The sequence below is a fragment of the Euphorbia lathyris genome, chromosome 10, assembly GCF_963576675.1.
Source record: "Euphorbia lathyris chromosome 10, ddEupLath1.1, whole genome shotgun sequence".
NCBI classification, from domain to species: Eukaryota; Viridiplantae; Streptophyta; class Magnoliopsida; order Malpighiales; family Euphorbiaceae; genus Euphorbia; species Euphorbia lathyris.
The window spans coordinates 24,625,886-24,644,817 of NC_088919.1; positions in this window are offsets into that span (position 1 = coordinate 24,625,886).

An 18,932-nucleotide genomic window follows, 5' to 3' on the forward strand; every position below is an offset into this window, starting at 1 on the left:
ACCACGAGTTATCCAACCTGTAATTTCGCACCGGCTCAAAAAGTGTGTGCTGATTTTTAGGCGGAATGCCAAGCTGATCAGCGACAGACGGGGATATCCACAAGTCGGTCCAAAAATTTAGTCAGGAGTTGTCCCCGAACCACCACACAATGTCCTCTCTAACTTGTTCATATACCCTCCTCATGGAAGACCAGACCGCCGAGTTTGAGATGTATGGATTTGGTAAGCCCGAATGCGTGTGAAAGCGAGTAATCAGAAGCTTAGGGATGAAGCCGTCGCCCTTTAAAAGTTCCCAACTGAACTTCCCAAGAAGTGCTGAATTAAACATACCCATGTTTTTAATTCCCAGTCCACCACACTCTAAAGGTTGACAACAGATACGCCAGGCAACAGTGCAAAGTTTCCGCTGATCCCTATTTCCCGTCCAAAGAAAATTCCGGAGGGCTTTATCAATTTTTGTGATAAGCGAGACAGGCCATCTGTAAACCATGAATGAGTGGATCAAAGCTCCCGTTAAAGCAGATTTAATTAGAGTGAGTCTGCCCGCTAGAGAAAGCGCTTGCCCTTTCCAGAGATTGAATTTAGCAATAAAGCGATCCATTAAAGGTTGCAAAAACTTTGCCTTCGGGGCCCCCTGAAAAAGCGGAACACCAAGGTAATTGAAAGGTAAGCTCGCACGCCGAATTCCCAATATGCCGACAAGTCTGTTTTGGCGCTGAATGTTGATCCGATTCCCAAAAAACACCTCAGATTTTTCCCAATTAACCATCTGACCCGAAATTGCTAAATAGAAATAAAAAAGATCCTTGATGCACTTCATGTTCTTTAGGGTAGCCCTAGCAAACAACAACATATCATCTGCATAGAGGAGGTGCGAAGGAAAAGAAGCTTGCCTGTTATATGTCATAGTCTGAAACTGATTGTTCCTGACCAGCTTAGCTAGCCATCGGCTAAAAAAGTCTTAAGCAATGCCAAAAACAATCGGGGAAAGAGGATCGCCCTGTCGCACACCACAAGAACATCCAAAAAACCCCTTAATTCTAACTCCCAGAGCAATAGAGATTCTAGCTGATCGAAGAACTTCCAAAATCCAGTCTCTAAATTGCAATGAGAAACCAAATGCTTCCAGAACAGCCAAGAGGAAGTTCCAATCAAGTGTATCAAAAGCCTTTCTAATATCAATCTTCAAGGCCATGTTACCACCATAACAGTTTTTATTCAACATGTTAATACCTTCAGAAGCTGCAGCAATACAATGATGAATACTTCGACCAGAAATGAATCCGAATTGATTGTCAGACACAATACGAGAAGCAATAGGGGCCAGCCTGTCTACGAGAATTTTCGAGATAATTTTATAATTGAAATTACCCATAGCAATTGGCCTAAACTGTTGAATTTCTATAGCATCAACAGATTTGGGAAGCAGAGTCATAATACTGGAATTCATCCCTGGCAACATGTAGCCTGAAGCAAAAAAACTCTGAACCATCTTACAAAGATCCGTGCTAATTATGTCCCAATACTGTTGATAGAATACTCCCCCGAAACCGTCAGGTCCCGGGGAGCTATCTCGGTTCAGATCAAAGACTGCAGACTTAATCTCATCAACCGAAGGCTGCCTGAGTTAAAAGCTTATTATCCATTGATGTGATGCAAACCGGAATTACCTCAGTGATTGGGGCATGGTCGACTAGAGGCCTGCTGCTTGTGAACAGACTTGAATAATAATCCACGACATGCTGTGCGATCAGATTCTCATCATTGACCAGGACACCATCAATAATAAGGGTATCAAGAGAGGAATGAGTTTTCCTACCCTTAGCTGCGCGATGGAAATAGCTCGAGTTACGATCCCCCGCTTCAAGCCATTTTTCTCTACTTTTATCCCGAAGGAGAAGCTCCTGTCTGAATAGCTAAAGATCTAAATCTTGTTTTGCTTCCACTTCCTGCACACGGTTTACCTCATTCAGACCCTGAGAAGAAATAACTTGCTGTATACTCGAGAGGCGCGAATTTGCAGCTGCTATATTATTCTCAACTCTGCCAAAGATTTCTCTGTTCCAGACCCGGAGCTTAGCCCTTAAAGATTCCAGTTTGTAGTAGAAAAGTTGTGCTGGTGGTAAAGAGACATGAGTACCTTGCCAGTGCGTAAAAACCAAATCCCGCAGCGAGATATGGGTAGTCCACATGGAAAAGAACCGAAACCGGGAATGCCTTACTATACCATTTTTGCAAACTAATAACAAAGGACTATGATCTGATTGGTAGCGGGAGAGAGCCGTATAGCTGATAGTACTCCAGGAATCAACAAAATCCTTAGACACAAGAGCCCTATCAAGTCTACTTTCAACATGTCCAGTGCCAAACCGACCGTTTGACCAAGTGTACTGCAAGCCTGCATTAGCCACTTCGATAAGCTCATTGTTGTTAATAAAATCACGGAACTCCCTGCAGCTAATATCAGACGAAATGCGTCCGGTTTTTTCATGAGCCCCTGTAATCTCATTGAAATCTCCAATAACCATTTTTTCTGCTATCATCAATAGCACTGACAGAATCCCAAAGCAGACGCCGTCGATCAAAATAATTGCTGCCATATACAAAAGTAAATTGGGAAAAACCCACTGCAGTACCATATCTAATCGTAATGTGCTGATCATGATTCAAAATGATGTTGCAAAGATTGATATTACCGATTTTGCAGAAAAGCCAAATAGAATTACAAGGATTGCTTTCAACAAACTGTAAGCCAATCGAATTCTAGAAAAACGTAGGAATTTTATCCAAAGTAACCATGGGTTCAGAAATACATACCAAATCCGGATGATTTACTTGACAAATGAGCTTCAATGCCCGTTGTTATACTAAGTATTTAACTTATTCTATTCTTATTCTATTCTAATTTCTAACTTGAAAATATGTGTATTTTAATACTATTTAAAAATTTAGGTTTGGGTAAAAATTATGGTCAATCATTGATATTGGTTAAAAAGCGTTAACTAAAAAATCTAACCGAAATTAATGATTAATCGTTTGTATGGTTAACCGATATGCATGGGCCAGTTTCGGTTTCGAAGCTTAAAAAACCGATAGTTTTAGTTCGCTTAATTTTTTTTAACCTCGTGGACCGGTTAACGGAACCGTGCCCACCCGTACTTGTGAATGATCCGGCTCTTCGGACCACTACTGCAGTAGAAGCTTGGAGGGAGTTGGGTTTTCGTCGCTTGAACTGTTATCAAACTCTTTTCCTTTAGAATCTGCATGAGAGACATCCGGATGGTGTCTTTCAGTTCAGGGTGAATCTTTTTCCTCTCACATATAATGAGGTTGGTGATGAGTTTTCGTATGAGGTTGAATTTCCCTCCCCTGAACGCCTCCCTCTAATTAGCGATGAGCTGGATGACAATGATCCTCTTTTAGAATTATTGCTTTGTTTTTCTTTTTGCTTGTAAAGAAATTTTATAATAAATATAAAGTACTTTTTATCAATTGTTTCTCTTGTCAATTTCTAGCTGATCTTTCCAAGTTTTTTCTTTGATCTGTTGTGATATGATTTTATGTTAATCGAATAGACGTAGATGCGAGCCTTAGAGGGATCAAAAGTCGTTTATGTGTTTATGAGGTGTACGTTAGAGTTTTTTTGACCATAGTTTGTGATGGAAATCCTTGTAGCATGTATAAGATTGACCTTTAATATAATCTAAGTGAAATTTAACACACACTAATGCCAAAGTGAAGATGAAGAAATGATGTAATCTTTATTATTTATTTTCGACCATCTGTGTAGATATGAAGCTAAATTAACAATTACAACCGAAAATCTTTATTCGAGGGGCATGATGTGGCCGTGAAGGACCTTTATTGGTAGAACTTTTTGAGTGCGTTTATGTTCGGGGTTCTCGTGTTGCATCCAATTCTTTCAACTTGTAAGTGTGCAAATTTACACATTCTGTTATTTGGTATGGGCCTTCCTACCAAGCTCTTAGTTTGCCCTTACCTTTTTTTGGATTGAGTTGCCTCGGTGTTGTACATTATGAAGTCACCCAAGAATAATTGCCTCGGTCTGACTTTTTTTCATGGGCAAGCTTGATATTTTGCATGTATGCATACCTTCATATGAGGGCACTTTCTCTCATTTCTCTGAGGAGATCCAACTGATGCCTCATGTTGGTCTCATTGTCTGCTCGGAGTATAAAGTTTGGCAAAGCCTAACTGCTCCAATCTCGACTGGGATGAAGACATTGGCTTGGTCATAATCTTTTTGCATAACGATTTTCAAATTATGTTATGTCAGGTTGCTTAGAGTCGATCCCTACTTCAGCGATGGTGCTCTTCAGCTCAACCAACTCTTTTCGGATCGCTTCGTACTTAGCTTCAAATTCTCTAGCTTTTTTTAGGGTGCCTATTTCTTTGGGTGGCCATAGATCCTGGGTCTTGGGCTTAGTAACCTTCTTCTTATCCTCATAGCTCATGGAACGGGACTCGACCAATCATTGTTTGATCCTTCTGCGATTTGAGTCCAGGGTCCTCTTGTTCATGGAGAGCTATTTTCTTCTCTCACCCGAGTTGATCTCAAGGGAGATATCTTAATGGCACACTTCATGTTTCATGCGGGGGGAGTTCTGGATCTATGTCACTTCTCTTCCCATTTACTGACCGATAGACCCTCTTGGTCGATTCATCGGTGATCCGTCTCGATGGTGACAATAATATTTCAGACGATGTGATGTCCGATAGAGCAGACTGTATTCTCATATTTATTAATGTAATTGATGGTCTCTTCTATTATCTCCAAGCTCTCTATGAATTCTGCCTTTTCGAGGGCATGCTCCTGTGCATTATATTGACGACGACCTAGATTGATCTGAGGTTTTTTGTCCATTTTCTAGAGATTGCGTGTAAGAGCCTTTGTTGTTGCAATTCTAAGGCTTCACCATCTTCCACCATTTCCAAAGCTAGGTCGTTATTGACCCGTTGCAGTCGACGTGCTTCTTCCACTGTTCTCTAGACTCCAGATGTATGGAGTATGCCAGAGGAAAGGAAATGAATAGAACTATTTAAGCGGGTTGTTGATATGGCTAGTCCATGCTCACCACACCAATTTGATACGGTTGAATCTTGTAGGTCCTTTTGTAAGCCTACAATAAGACAGAAACAATGTCAAATGAGGAGTCGGAGTCCGGCTAACCCGCTCTGATGTCTAAGTCAACTTTGTGGGACGACTTGAGGATGAACGTAATAGTAAATTAAAGCTACAATGTAAGTCCAATGAATGAATAAAGTGATGTACCGTGAGAAGTGCTTTACCTATGAGAGGTGGTTATAAGCTTTTGAACGGGCCGTGCTGCGTGTCACTTGTTGATAGGTGAACATGTGCTCGTATATCGGGTTTAGTATCCCTCAAGCCCACTTGGTCCGTGATTCACAGGATTAGCGTGATTGTTGTAAAAGGCTGATCCTTGACGAGATCTACGAAAATTTCTCAATCCAATACCATAAGACTGGGTCATATCGAGAGTACGTTCTTTGTGATGACTCCACGTGTTCTCTTTCCCAGGTGGTGGTTCAAACTTTATAAGTGCCATGCATGTGTATTTATATTCGACTGATAAAGCATGCTTTATGTAGTAGGTCATATTCTCACTAGACATGTTCAAATTTTTACTAAAAAATGCTTATCACATGCCAAATTTAATCCGCTATTATTTTAGGTGGGTTTGGACTTAAAATTATCTAATAGCCCTCCTTTATTTATATAGTTTTTATAATAAAAATAATTTATGCTTAAAAATAAATATTTAATATATAAATTTAATAATTAATATTAATAGGTAGATCGGTCCGTACTATTCTTATAAAATCAAAACTCATCCTAGATATAAATAGGTTTTAATGAATTTGGATCGGACTTGGTCTAAAATCATTTTTTTCTTATTCAAACGTGTCCAGAACGGATAACCGAACCGTGAACATGTATAAATTTGTCACGAGTATTAACTATTATGTTTTGCATTAGAAGTAGTGGTATATATATTGATGAAGAAAACTGCATCTGAGAAAGAGATATTATTGTGTTTCCATGGGTTAGGCTTTTGAGACTATCATTATCATGTCATGTAAATCCATAAAAATCCTAAAGTAACGTTTAAAGTTTGAAGCTGGCTGGTCAAACACTACTCAAATTTGTCTCTATGTTGACACAGCACAGCACAGCAGAAGCCAAAGATGGTAATTGCCAGAATTAAACGACGGTTACAAATATCATTTCCCTAAACTACCCATAAAATAATCATTACCCTTTAGTTTTTAAACAAATAAATAAATAAATCTTTTTCTTTTAATTGGGTCCATAAATGGAATTTTAAAGAAAAACAAAAAGAATTGGGTCCATAAAACGCCTTATACCAAGCTTCTTGATAATCATAGTAGCTGTAGATCATTCTTCCGGGATTCCTTGATAATGTCTTCATAGAATAAGGTTTCTGATTCCATTCTTTCTAAGTGATCACCTTGATAATTTTAACCTTGCTATAACCAATTCTGGTAGCATCCTCTGAATTAGAATTGTGTTCAATTTCTACTGATTCGGTATCTATTAGAATCGTCTGATAAAACTCTCTTGTTCTGTTCATATCGTCTTCATGAAAATGAAATCCATTGGGGAATATAAAGCCGATTAACCTATAGAAACTTTGATTTTCTACCAAGCTGATCTCTTCAGGTTCAAGGATTTTGACAAACTGTGGATTGGGATTTTGAAAAATATTGAGTAGCTGTTTTCTTGGGAGTAGAGGTGGAGGGAGAGGTTTGAGACTTTGGAGAATTAGGAGAATGTGCGAGAACTGATGAATATGTAGAGGATTTGGTTTGCGGTAATTGGGGTCTTAGTATAGGTGAGGCAAAGGCTGGATGTCTAGGTATAGGGCTAAGAGGAGCAAACTGGTTAGGGGAGATAAACTGATTAGAATTGGTTGACTGAGGAGAATTTTGAGAAAGAGTAGCTTTAGTTAAAATAACTTTCTTATTAGAATTTAGACTCATTTTCCCTGTAAAAATTCACGAGAAAGAAAATCAGGTAAGCTATTATTTTTTCCTTTTATAAATTCAATATCAAAATCAAAATTACTTAATAGAGCTTGCCATCTAGCAAAAATTTGTTTTGAAATAAGGTTTTTAACATCTTTTTCTAAAACATGCTTTGTCGATAAACAGTCGATTCTAAGTAAAAACCTTTTCATATATAAATCGTCTTCAAAGTTTGTAATGCACAATACTATGCTTAAAATTTCTTTCTTAATAGTAGAATAATTCTTTTGAGCCTGATTCCAACTTCCTGAATAAAATCTTACTAATTCTTCTTTATCGAATCCTTTTCTTTTTTGTTTAAGAACACCCCCGTATCCTATATCACTTGCATCGGTTTCAACAATAAGAAAAGCACCGGATGAGGGATATTAAGACAAGGAAGACTTTTGATCTTTTCTTTAATTTCTCTAACTATTTTAGAATGTTCTTCGGTCCATGGTTCTGGATTCTTTTTTAACCTATTATATAATGGCTTGCATAATTTTCCTAAATCTTTGAAAAAATCATGAACATAGTTTAAACATCCTATTAACCTTTGTAGTTGTTTTTTATCTTTTATTTCGTTGGGAAATTTACTGGTAAACTCTAAACTCCTATTGATAGGTTTTATTGTCCCTTGGTCAATGTCATGTCCTAGAAATCTAATATTCGTTTGAAAAAGTTTCATTTTACTAGCAGAAACAACAAGCCCGTTTGAGTGTATAACATTATAATTTTTTTTAAATGACTAATGTGCTGATTAATAGAGGATGAGAATATTAAGACATCATCGATATAAACTATTGAGAATTCATTTAAAGGTTTTAATATATCATTCATAATATTTTGAAATTCTGATGGGGCATGTATTAAGCCAAAAGGCATAACATTCCATTCAAAATGACCAAAAGGTACATTAAATCCAGTTTTATATCTTTCTTTTTCTTCAATCTGAATTTGCCAAAAACCTGATTTCATATCGAATTTGGAGAAAATCTTTGCATTATAAAGCCTTTTTAATAAATCTCTTTTATTTGGTATTGGATATCTAATCCATTGAAGTACCTTATTTAAGGGTTTATAATTAATAACTAACCTAGGAGTCCCTCTTTCAATTTCTGATGCATTCATAACATAGAAGGCAGAACATGACCATATGGAGACTTAGAATCTCTAATTAAACCCTTTTCTTTTAAATCTTGAATCTCTTTTCTACAAAACTTCTCTAATTCTTCTGACATATGAATAGCTTTAGACCTAGTAGGCATTTTCTTCTCATCAAATTCTTTAATATATGGTAAGCTTACAATATGTTGTTTTCTATTCCAAAAAGCATTAGGAACAGGAGCACAAATGTCTTTTGAAAATGTCTCTTCTATCTCTTTGATTTTTTTCTTAGTCTCTAAATCTTCTAATTGGATTCCAATCCTTTTTTCTTCGATTTCATTTATCAAATATTTAATTTGTTTTTGCTTATTCTGAATTAAATTGATTTTCTGAATATTATTTTTTAATTGACTAACTTCTTTTGTTATCATTGGAAAAGCAAACTCAAAGAGAATATCTTTATCTAAAACTTTTGTTAAAATACCATTATCACAAACTTGAAATGGATACAACATAGTTATAAAAGGAGTTCCTAAGATTACTCCTGAGTTTAGATTTTTTACTAGAATCAAATGAGTCTTATAACAATATCATTTGTTACAAATCTTTACTCTAGGTAATTTATAGTTTATAATTAACTTTGCACCACTAGCCGTACTTAGTCTTTCCGAGGTCTTTTCATAATATTGGGTTGGCACAATTCCTTCTTGAATACAATTTCGATCAGCTCCACTGTCAATGAGTGCTAAAGTTTCTAAATAAAAATCATTATTAATTATTATACTTGACTTTACATACCATTTTTTATAGTTAATTTGAGAGATATAATTTATATATTCTTCTTTTTCTTTTCCAACATCCTTGATTACAATTTTACTAGAAGAGGCTTCGTTCTTCTTCTCTTGAATGGTATTGCTTAAATTTATCTGAAAATTTTATATTTCTAAATTCTGAATTTTCCCTTTTAATATTCTTATCTCTTGTTTTATGTTTTTTTATTTCTTCTTGTAGATCTTGAATTGAGGTTTCTTTGGGAATATTAAATCTGTCACAATTTTTTTTGAAATTATAAGGCTTAAAATTCTTATCTCTTGCTCCTATAATGTCTTTTAACTTTAATAAATAACTTTTCTTAACTTCTGGGTCATCTATTTTATCAATAATATCTAATAAAAATTCTTTTTCATTATTTAACATATTTATACTATTACATTGACAGGGCCCTTCACAAGCACATGAATCAGTTTCAGTGCTCGTATTTACTTCTTCACTTATAATATTCAAATCATCATCAGAGTAATAAGAAATTTCACTATTTTCTGAAGAGTCATTAATCATTATTTTCATTATTTCTTCCTTTAATTCTTCTGTTATATCTAAGTTATTTATTCTCTTTTTTACCCTACAGTCCCTAGAATAATGTCCTTGCTTACCACACTTATAGCAAATTACTATATCCTTTTTAGAATATTGCTTAGGTTTTTTAGCTTTATAATGTCTCTTTTTTACGAGTCTTTTCTCTTGATAATTTTCTCCTTTTTGATTATAACCCCTAGGGTTCCTTTTTCTAGGAACATTTCTTCTTTTTAATCTTTTCTTATGTCTAGCTGATGGAGCACTTATCTGTTCATAACCATATTGTTGGCAAAATGAACCTTACTATTTCCTTCCTAGCATACTCTCCTTTTTTAATTTGGCTCTAAGTTTTAAATCTGTACAAATGGCTAAACCTTCATTATTAATATAATTTATTAACTGTCCATAGGTTAACTCCTGATAAGGAACCATTCCATTATAATCAGCTTTTAATTTAGTTCGAATTCTTTCTGCAAATAATTTGGGTAAACCTGCAATAAACCTTTCTTTCCAATAAGCATTATTACAGTCTTCTCTAGACATTACTTTGGTTAAAAATAAAGCTTTATACCACCTAAAATCTTGTAATTTATGACAAGTTAAGTTTTGTAAGATTTCTGAATTTCTATCTTGGTATTGTCTTGGGTCTCCTACAAAACTTTTCATAATAGCAAAGACTAAAGTTGCTACCATATCATCTTGAGATGTTTCTATTGCTTGACCATGTTCTTCTTTAATAATTATCTTTTTTGCAGTTAAAACCTTTTGCTTATCATGGAAGGAAATATAGTAATCCCACCATCCTTTTAACTGACCAGTAAAACCAGATATTAAGGCTTGGACAACTTGTAACTCAGTATTTCCTCTTGCTTTGTAGGCGGTAGCTGCCATAGACATTTCTTGCAAAGTATTTAATATTTGATATTCTGCTAGACCATCTATATTCCATTCATAAACTGAGTCACCATCATACCTAGCTTGAACTATATTTCTTTCTTCATATTGAACATCAGGTGGTGTTGGTCGTGGATAAAAAATTTTTGTTTCAGGTCTCGGAGTGTATGTATTAAACCTTATTTTTTGAACTGTAAATTGCTCTTCTATATTTCTTATATTTTTCTGTTCTTCATCAGATTGTTCATCATCAGTCTCTGATTGAATGTTCTTATTAATAACTGTAATTTGCTTATCTTTTAACTTTTTGTTTAGGCTTAATAGTGATAATTTTTCTTCAATTTTCTTTAAAACTGAATCTTCACCTTTTAGGCTAATCATTGTTCCTGGAGAAAATTCAAATGGCTTAAATAAGGATGATTCTCCATTAACTGATTTTGAAGTACTTGGGAATGATACTGTTTTACTATCAATTATTTTAGAATCTTGAACTATAGATTCTACTCTATTTAACTGAGTGGCCACTGTATTTAGAATCTGATTTGTATAATTATTTTGTAAAATAACATGTTGTACTTCCTTATTAACATGTATATCACCCCTTATTTCTCTGAATGGTTCTGCAATATATGCTTTTTCTTCCCCTTTTATAATAATCTTTTCTAATGGTGGATGTATGGCAATTACCGTTTTATTATTTACTGTGGTCCAAGTTTTAGTAATTTTAGAACACGTATTGAGTTCTTTGTTAAAAGGAAACTCAATTTTATTTTCATAACAGTAGTTTTCAAACCATAAGAATAGTGGAATGTTAATTTTCATTTTTTCCATATCTTCATACCAAATCGTTCTAAATGTGTTTAATTCCTATTGAGTAAAATTACTAAAATACCATTCTCTTTTTTCTCTATTATATTCGGCTTTCAATTCTTCTCTTAAGTATTCTTTATTTATTTGAAAATCTCTCATTTTTAATTTATTTGGGAAAATGCTTCCATTTGAGATCTAGTTGGACTTATTGAAGATTCACTTTTTTGTTCTTCAGTATAAATTGGCCTAGGAATATTTTCATTAAAATCTACTCCTCTTATATCTAAATTCCTGACTGAAGCACTACGTGGGATAGAACTCATAGAACTAGTTGAAGGTCTATTATTTGAATAGGTGGAAATTTTGGCTGGCTGAAACATACTGGCTGAAAAGTCAATTCTGACCGAACCATCGCTCTGTTCACCATCTTCCACCATTTCCAAAGCTAGGTCGTTATTGACCCGTTGCAGTCGACGTGCTTCTTCCACTGTTCTCTAGACTCCAGATGTATGGAGTATGCCGGAGGAAAGGAAATGAATAGAACTATTTAAGCGGGTTGTTGATATGGCTAGTCCATGCTCACCACACCAATTTGATACGGTTGAATCTTGTAGGTCCTTTTGTAAGCCTACAATAAGACAGAAACAATGTCAAATGAGGAGTCGGAGTCCGGCTAACCCGCTCTGATGTCTAAGTGAACTTTGTGGGACGACTTGAGGATGAACGTAATAGTAAATTAAAGCTACAATGTAAGTCTAATGAATGAATAAAGTGATGTACCGTGAGAAGTGCTTTACCTATGAGAGGTGGTTATAAGCTTTTGAACGGGTCGTGCTGCGTGTCACTTGTTGATAGGTGAACATGTGCTCGTATATCGGGTTTAGTATCCCTCAAGCCCACTTGGTCCGTGATTCACAGGATTAGCGTGATTGTTGTAAAAGGCTGATCCTTGACGAGATCTACGAAAATTTCTCAATCCAATACCATAAGACTGGGTCATATCGAGAGTACGTTCTCTGTGATGACTCCACGTGTTCTCTTTCCCAGGTGGTGGTTCAAACTTTATAAGTGCCATGCATGTGTATTTATATTCGACTGATAAAGCATGCTTTATGTAGTAGGTCATATTCTCACTAGACATGTTCAAATTTTTACTAAAAAATGCTTATCACATGCCAAATTTAATCCGCTATTATTTTAGGTGGGTTTGGACTTAAAATTATCTAATATCCCTCCTTTATTTATATAGTTTTTATAATAAAAATAATTTATGCTTAAAAATAAATATTTAATATATAAATTTAATAATTAATATTAATAGGTAGATCGGTCCGTACTATTCTTATAAAATCAAAACTCATCCTAGATATAAATAGGTTTTAATGAATTTGGATCGGACTTGGTCTAAAATCATTTTTTCTTATTCAAACGTGTCCAGAACGGATAACCGAACCATGAACATGTATAAATTTGTCACGAGTATTAACTATTATGTTTTGCATTAGAAGTAGTGGTATATATATTGATGAAGAAAACTGCATCTGAGAAAGAGATATTATTGTGTTTCCATGGGTTAGGCTTTTGAGACTATCATTATCATGTCATGTAAATCCATAAAAATCCTAAAGTAACGTTTAAAGTTTGAAGCTGGCTGGTCAAACACTACTCAAATTTGTCTCTATGTTGACACAGCACAGCACAGCACAGCATAGCAGAAGCCAAAGATGGTAATTGCCAGAATTAAACGACGGTTACAAATATCATTTCCCTAAACTACCCATAAAATAATCATTACCCTTTAGTTTTTAAACAAATAAATAAATAAATCTTTTTCTTTTAATTGGGTCCATAAATGGAATTTTAAAGAAAAACAAAAAGAATTGGGTCCATAAAACGCCTTATACCAAGCTTCTTGATAATCATAGTAGCTGTAGATCATTCTTCCGGGATTCCTTGATAATGTCTTCATAGAATAAGGTTTCTGATTCCATTCTTTCTAAGTGATCACCTTGATAATTTTAACCTTGCTATAACCAATTCTGGTAGCATCCTCTGAATTAGAATTGTGTTCAATTTCTACTGATTCGGTATCTATTAGAATCGTCTGATAAAACTCTCTTGTTCTGTTCATATCGTCTTCATGAAAATGAAATCCATTGGGGAATATAAAGCCGATTAACCTATAGAAACTTTGATTTTCTACCAAGCTGATCTCTTCAGGTTCAAGGATTTTGACAAACTGTGGATTGGGATTTTGAAAAATATTGAGTAGCTGTTTTCTTGGGAGTAGAGGTGGAGGGAGAGGTTTGAGACTTTGGAGAATTAGGAGAATGTGCGAGAACTGATGAATATGTAGAGGATTTGGTTTGCGGTAATTGGGGTCTTAGTATAGGTGAGGCAAAGGCTGGATGTCTAGGTATAGGGCTAAGAGGAGCAAACTGGTTAGGGGAGATAAACTGATTAGAATTGGTTGACTGAGGAGAATTTTGAGAAAGAGTAGCTTTAGTTAAAATAACTTTCTTATTAGAATTTAGACTCATTTTCCCTGTAAAAATTCACGAGAAAGAAAATCAGGTAAGCTATTATTTTTTCCTTTTATAAATTCAATATCAAAATCAAAATTACTTAATAGAGCTTGCCATCTAGCAAAAATTTGTTTTGAAATAAGGTTTTTAACATCTTTTTCTAAAACATGCTTTGTCGATAAACAGTCGATTCTAAGTAAAAACCTTTTCATATATAAATCGTCTTCAAAGTTTGTAATGCACAATACTATGCTTAAAATTTCTTTCTTAATAGTAGAATAATTCTTTTGAGCCTGATTCCAACTTCCTGAATAAAATCTTACTAATTCTTCTTTATCGAATCCTTTTCTTTTTTGTTTAAGAACACCCCCGTATCCTATATCACTTGCATCGGTTTCAACAATAAGAAAAGCATCCGGATGAGGGATATTAAGACAAGGAAGACTTTTGATCTTTTCTTTAATTTCTCTAACTATTTTAGAATGTTCTTCGGTCCATGGTTCTGGATTCTTTTTTAACCTATTATATAATGGCTTGCATAATTTTCCTAAATCTTTGAAAAAATCATGAACATAGTTTAAACATCCTATGAACCTTTGTAGTTGTTTTTTATCTTTTATTTCGTTGGGAAATTTACTGGTAAACTCTAAACTCCTATTGATAGGTTTATTGTCCCTTGGTCAATGTCATGTCCTAGAAATCTAATATTCGTTTGAAAAAGTTTCATTTTACTAGCAGAAACAACAAGCCCGTTTGAGTGTATAACATTATAATTTTTTTTTTAAATGACTAATGTGCTGATTAATAGAGGATGAGAATATTAAGACATCATCGATATAAACTATTGAGAATTCATTTAAAGGTTTTATAATATATCATTCATAATATTTTGAAATTCTGATGGGGCATGTATTAAGCCAAAAGGCATAACATTCCATTCAAAATGACCAAAAGGTACATTAAATCCAGTTTTATATCTTTCTTTTTCTTCAATCTGAATTTGCCAAAAACCTGATTTCATATCGAATTTGGAGAAAATCTTTGCATTATAAAGCCTTTTTTAATAAATCTCTTTTATTTGGTATTGGATATCTAATCCATTGAAGTACCTTATTTAAGGGTTTATAATTAATAACTAACCTAGGAGTCCCTCTTTCAATTTCTGATGCATTCATAACATAGAAGGCAGAACATGACCATATGGAGACTTAGAATCTCTAATTAAACCCTTTTCTTTTAAATCTTGAATCTCTTTTCTACAAAACTTCTCTAATTCTTCTGACATATGAATAGCTTTAGATCTAGTAGGGATTTTCTTCTCATCAAATTCTTTAATATATGGTAAGCTTACAATATGTTGTTTTCTATTCCAAAAAGCATTAGGAACAGGAGCACAAATGTCTTTTGAAAATGTCTCTTCTATCTCTTTGATTTTTTTCTTAGTCTCTAAATCTTCTAATTGGATTCCAATCCTTTTTTCTTCGATTTCATTTATCAAATATTTAATTTGTTTTTGCTTATTCTGAATTAAATTGATTTTCTGAATATTATTTTTTAATTGACTAACATCTTTTGTTATCATTGGAAAAGCAAACTCAAAGAGAATATCTTTATCTAAAACTTTTGTTAAAATACCATTATCACAAACTTGAAATGGATACAACATAGTTATAAAAGGAGTTCCTAAGATTACTCCTGAGTTTAGATTTTTTACTAGAATCAAATGAGTCTTATAACAATATCATTTGTTACAAATCTTTACTCTAGGTAATTTATAGTTTATAATTAACTTTGCACCACTAGCCGTACTTAGTCTTTCCGAGGTCTTTTCATAATATTGGGTTGGCACAATTCCTTCTTGAATACAATTTCGATCAGCTCCACTGTCAATGAGTGCTAAAGTTTCTAAATGAAAATCATTATTAATTATTATACTTGACTTTACATACCATTTTTTATAGTTAATTTGAGAGATATAATTTATATATTCTTCCTTTTCTTTTCCAACATCCTTGATTACAATTTTACTAGAAGAGGCTTCGTTCTTCTTCTCTTGAATGGTATTGCTTAAATTTATCTGAAAATTTTATATTTCTAAATTCTGAATTTTCCCTTTTAATATTCTTATCTCTTGTTTTATGTTTTTTTTATTTCTTCTTGTAGATCTTGAATTGAGGTTTCTTTGGGAATATTAAATCTGTCACAATTTTTTTTGAAATTATAAGGCTTAAAATTCTTATCTCTTGCTCCTATAATGTCTTTTAACTTTAATAAATAACTTTTCTTAACTTCTGGGTCATCTATTTTATCAATAATATCTAATAAAAATTCTTTTTCATTATTTAACATATTTATACTATTACATTGACAGGGCCCTTCACAAGCACATGAATCAGTTTCAGTGCTCGTATTTACTTCTTCACTTATAATATTCAAATCATCATCAGAGTAATAAGAAATTTCACTATTTTCTGAAGAGTCATTAATCATTATTTTCATTATTTCTTCCTTTAATTCTTCTGTTATATCTAAGTTATTTATTCTCTTTTTTACCCTACAGTCCCTAGAATAATGTCCTTGCTTACCACACTTATAGCAAATTACTATATCCTTTTTAGAATATTGCTTAGGTTTTTTAGCTTTATAATGTCTCTTTTTTACGGGTCTTTTCTCTTGATAATTTTCTCCTTTTTGATTATAACCCCTAGGGTTCCTTTTTCTAGGAACATTTCTTCTTTTTAATCTTTTCTTATGTCTAGCTGATGGATCACTTATCTGTTCATAACCATATTATTGGCAAAATGAACCTAACTCTTTCCTTCCTAGCATACTCTCCTTTTTTTAATTTGGCTCTAAGTTTTAAATCTGTACAAATGGCTAAACCTTCATTATTAATATAATTTATTAACTGTCCATAGGTTAACTCCTGATAAGGAACCATTCCATTATAATCAGCTTTTAATTTAGTTCGAATTCTTTCTGCAAATAATTTGGGTAAACCTGCAATAAACCTTTCTTTCCAATAAGCATTATTACAGTCTTCTCTAGACATTACTTTGGTTAAAAATAAAGCTTTATACCACCTAAAATCTTGTAATTTAGGACAAGTTAAGTTTTGTAAGATTTCTGAATATCTATCTTGGTATTGTCTTGGGTCTCCTACAAAACTTTTCATAATAGCAAAGACTAAATTTGCTACCATATCATCTTGAGATGTTTCTATTGCTTGACCATGTTCTTCTTTAATAATTATCTTTTTTGCAGATAAAACCTTTTGCTTATCATGGAAGGAAATATAGTAATCCCACCATCTTTTTAACTAACCAGTAAAACCAGATATTAAGACTTGGACAACTTGTAACTCAGTATTTCTTCTTGCTTTGTAGGCGGTAGCTGCCATATTCATTTCTTGCAAAGTATTTAATATTTGATATTCTGCTAGACCATCTATATTCCATTCATAAACTGAGTCACCATCATACCTAGCTTGAACTATATTTCTTTCTTCATATTGAACATCAGGTGGTGTTGGTCATGGATAAAAAAATTTTGTTCCAGGTCTCGGAGTGTATGTATTAAACCTTATTTTTTGAACTGTAAATTGCTCTTCTATATTTCTTATATTTTGCTGTTCTTCATCAGATTGTTCATAATCAGTCTCTGATTGAATGTTCTTATTAATAACTGTAATTTGCTTATCTTTTAACTTTTCGTTTAGGCTTAATAGTGATAATTTTTCTTCAATTTTCTTTAAAACTGAATCTTCACCTTTTAGGCTAATCATTGTTCCTGGAGAAAATTCAAATGGCTTAAATAAGGATGATTCTCCATTAACTGATTTTGAAGTACTTGGGAATGATACTGTTTTACTATCAATTATATTAGAATCTTGAACTATAGATTCTACTCTATTTAACTGAGTGGCCGCTGTATTTAGAATCTGATTTGTATAATTATTTTGTAAAATAACATGTTGTACTTCCTTATTAACATGTATATCACCCCTTATTTCTCTAAATGGTTCTGCAATATATGCTTTTTCTTCCCCATTTATAATAATCTTTTCTAATGGTGGATGTATGGCAATTACAGTTTTATTATCTATTGTGGTCCAAGTTTTAGTAATTTTAGAACACGTATTGAGTTCTTTGTTAAAAGGAAACTCAATTTTATTTTCATAACAGTAGTTTTCAAACCATAAGAATAGTGGAATGTTAATTTTCATTTTTTCCATATCTTCATACCAAATCGTTCTAAATGTGTTTAATTCCTATTGAGTAAAATTACTAAAATACCATTCTCTTTTTTCTCTATTATATTCGGCTTTCAATTCTTCTCTTAAGTATTCTTTATTTATTTGAAAATCTCTCATTTTTAATTTATATGGGAAAATGCTTCCATTTGAGATCTAGTTGGACTTATTGAAGATTCACTTTTTTGTTCTTCAGTATAAATTGGCCTAGGAATATTTTCATTAAAATCTACTCCTCTTATATCTAAATTCCTGACTGAAGCACTACATGGAATAGAACTCATAGAACTAGTTGAAGGTCTATTATTTGAATAGGTGGAAATTCTGGCTGGCTGAAACATACTGGTTGAAAAGTCAATTCTGACTGAACGATCGCTCTGTTCACCATCTTCCACCATTTCCAAAGCTAGGTCGTTATTGACCCGTTGCAGTCGACGTGCTTCTTCTTCCACTGTTCTCTAGACTCCAGATGTATGGAGTATGCCGGAGGAAAGGAAATGAATAGAACTATTTAAGCGGGTTGTTGATATGGCTAGTCCATGATCACCACACCAATTTGATACGATTGAATCTTGTAGGTCCTTTTGTAAGCCTACAATAAGACAGAAACAATGTCAAATGAGGAGTCGGAGTCCGGCTAACCCGCTCTGATGTCTAAGTGAACTTTGTGGGACGACTTGAGGATGAACGTAATAGTAAATTAAAGCTATAATGTAAGTCCAATGAATGAATAAAGTGATGTACCTTGAGAAGTGCTTTACCTATGAGAGGTGGTTATAAGCTTTTGAACGGGTCGTGCTGCGTGTCACTTGTTGATAGGTGAACATGTGCTCGTATATCAGGTTTAGTATTCCTCAAGCCCACTTGGTCCGTGATTCACAGGATTAGCGTGATTGTTGTAAAAGGCTGATCCTTGACGA